The sequence below is a fragment of the Crocodylus siamensis genome, chromosome 1 (assembly GCF_052110815.1).
Source record: "Crocodylus siamensis isolate JL-2025a chromosome 1, ASM5211081v1, whole genome shotgun sequence".
NCBI lineage: Eukaryota > Metazoa > Chordata > Crocodylia > Crocodylidae > Crocodylus > Crocodylus siamensis.
The window spans coordinates 140,978,419-140,981,550 of NC_143395.1; the positions used below are offsets into that span (position 1 = coordinate 140,978,419).

General features: G+C 46.8%; 1 pseudogene; it reads left to right on the top strand.

Annotated features, from left to right (window-relative positions):
* The first annotated feature begins 311 nt into the window (after positions 1 to 311).
* Positions 312 to 1,239, top strand: LOC149873416 (uncharacterized; annotated as a pseudogene).
* Positions 1,240 to 3,132: the final 1,893 nt, after the last annotated feature.

Here is a 3,132-nt window from a genome sequence, read left to right on the forward strand (position 1 = left end):
ATCCGCCTGTCACATAACTCATTAAATCGAGCTATTCATACTACTACAAGAAAGAGACAGACAAGGTTCTTTGGGTGAATCTGATATCTTTTATTAGACCAACTCATAAAAAGAGCCACCTGGAAGAAAACTTCCTCAAGAACTGCACCATCAAACCTTTGCTATACTTAGGATATATCCATGACATCTTCATCATTTGGACTGAAAACCTACAATCTCTGATTGAGTTACATCAGAAATTCAACAATCATCGTCCCTCCATCCAACTTTCTCTAGAATACTCCAGCACCAACATCTCCTTTTTAGACATGATGATCAGTATCCAGAATGATAAAATACAGACCACGTTATACAAGAAACCCACAGACCAACATACATATCTGCACAGAACCAGCAGTCACCCTAAACACACCAAAAAAGCTTTGATATACAGCCAAGCCCTCAGATACCTCCGAATTTGCGCTGAAGAGAACCCCTGGGATTGCCACCTCACCAATCTTAAAAAGGCCTTCACCCAGTAAGGACACTCCTCCAGAGAGATAGATCGCATGTTTGAAAGAGTCACCCGGATATCACGTGAAGAACTGCTGCAGTACAGAAGAAAAACCCCCACGAATCGCACACCTCTGGTTATCACATATCACCCCTCCCTCAAACCCATATGGAAATTCCTCAAACAATTGCAACCCACACTAGAAAGAGACCCTATTCTTAAAGAGATCTTCCCAGAGCCACCCATCCAAGCCTTCAAACAAGCACTGAACCTCGCTAACCTCATCACCAGAAGCAAACTTCCTCAAACCCAGAACACACCAAATGGATCCAGACACGACAAGAAATGCAAAACCTGCCAACACATCTCCACCCCCCCACAATAACTACACCCCACAACAGAGCCATCAGCATTCCCAGACCTTACAGCTGCACCTCCAGAAATATAATATATTTCATCCAGTGCACCAAATGCCCTGATGGAAAACACGTAGGAGAGACCAAATGACAACTGTGCACCAGAATAAATGCACACTGGAAATCTATCAAAGACAGGAATACCCAATTACCTGTGGGGGCACATTTCTCACAAGAAAACCACTCTCTCTTCAATCTCTCAGTCCTGATCCTCAAAGGAAACTTACAAAACACTTCCCAGAGACGAGCCTATGAACTCCACTTCAACAACCTCCTGGATACAAAAAATCATGGACTAAATATAGACATTGGATTTATGACACATTATAACCTGCCTGACAGCTGACTCCTCAGGTATCTCTCCACTATTCATCCCCTCTTCTTTTTCTCCCTCCCCCCCAGCCTGTCTCTCACCCATTGACTCCTCAGTCTACATTTTCACTGACTGCCTGTCTTGTATGCAGACCAGCTCAGCCTCTGGCTGCTTTACTTTTCATTCCATCCAGGAAGAGCGCACACCAACTGCAGAAATTTCCTTAGCCTGATGAAGGGTTTTTGAATCCTAAGGCTTGCTTAATAACTGTTTTCCAACTATTTAAGTTGGTCTAATAAAAGATATCAGATTCACCCAAAGAACCTTGTGTGCCTATGTCCTTAGACCAACACGGCTACAACCTACACCCCTGTTACAAGAAAGAGAGACACTTAACTTTTCAGTGGAGAGTTTTCCAAAATTTTGAAAGCTAATTAAGCCTTGCTTCAGAAAAATTGAACCATTTTTCTCTAAACCCTTATGTCTCATCCTAACTCAGCCATGTGCATTTAAGGCCTGAATCTCTTTATATTCCCTCAGTATCCCCTCACGTTTGTCCCTTGCACCTCCAAGAAGCAAATCCCTCATTTTCAGAAATAGAGATGCTTTGAACTTTCTCCAAGATCTGGCATCCAGTATCTAGAGCAGGGGCAGGCAAAGTCTAGCCCATGGGCCAGATTGACCTGCCGCAGACTCCACTTCCCAGCATCCCCTGCCTGCATGCTGAGGCTGGTTTCCATGGAGACCCCAGCAGTAGGGAACTAGGACAGGGTGGGGCCAGGGTGGCCATGGAGACCAGCCCCAGCAATGATGGCAGGCCAGTGGCTAGGCAGGGAGCTCCTCCTGGGTCGGGATCTAGCAGTGGTGGCCAAGACAGAGCTGCGATCTGCTGTCTGCACACCCCAGGCAGGGGGGTGTAGGCAGGGGATTGCGGCTCTGTCCTGGCTCTGGACCAGACTGTCACCACTGCAAGATCCCAGCCCTGGCCTCACAGCAGCTCCCACCCACCCATGTGCCTTTCCAGTGCTGCTGGGCCCCCCACACTGTCACAGCCCTGCCACTGCTGGGGTCTCGGTGGAAACTGGCTGCAACTTGGGCAGGGGCTGCTGGGAAATGGAGTCCAGGCACTAGCTGGATCCACCATTTTGCCCATTCTGGTCTAGAGATTATACTTAAAGTGAGAGTATATATTGAGGCCTACTCTGTACACCATAGATGAGATTACACAGAGGTCAGTGCACACTCAAAAACTACCTTACCACCTTTCCAGGAGAATTTGTTCCTACTATCTTGGTTTTAGCCCCCTCATCTTTTTGCCCCCTGTAGTCCTCACCACATGGCGCATTCACCTTTTTATGCCACCTATCAGGCTTTTAAAAAATTCCCTCCTTTTGTGGTGTCTTGGGAGTTGCTACTTACTTACATGCCTAATGGTGTTATTAGTAAACTCTGTACTCAATGACAGCTGCACAAGTGCACCTTGGGATACTCATTATGGATACTGAACCACCACCACACCCACATCATCACATTTTCCTTGGTACAACACCTGGTACAACCCTGTGGCTTGTTGCCAGCGCCTTGGTGCTTTCAGCTGAAAGCTCGCTCTCTACTCCTCCCACTTGAGTCCAACTTGGTGAGACTTTTCTTTTTTACAGAGGGGAGATTGAGACCCAGCCTACACGTCAGCTTGCGGTGAGCACACCTGGTTACCTGGGGATATTCAAGCAGGGCCCACACATGAGGGTGGATCAAGAATTTCACACACTACTAAGGAGAGCAAAACATAAAAGGCACCATCTGAGAAGAGCAGGTTACTGCAAACATACCAGTACTAGCTAAACACGTTAATAAAGATGCAGGAGCTGTCCCTCTTCTAGGCATTTAAATACTGAGCTCGGCTTTCTTCC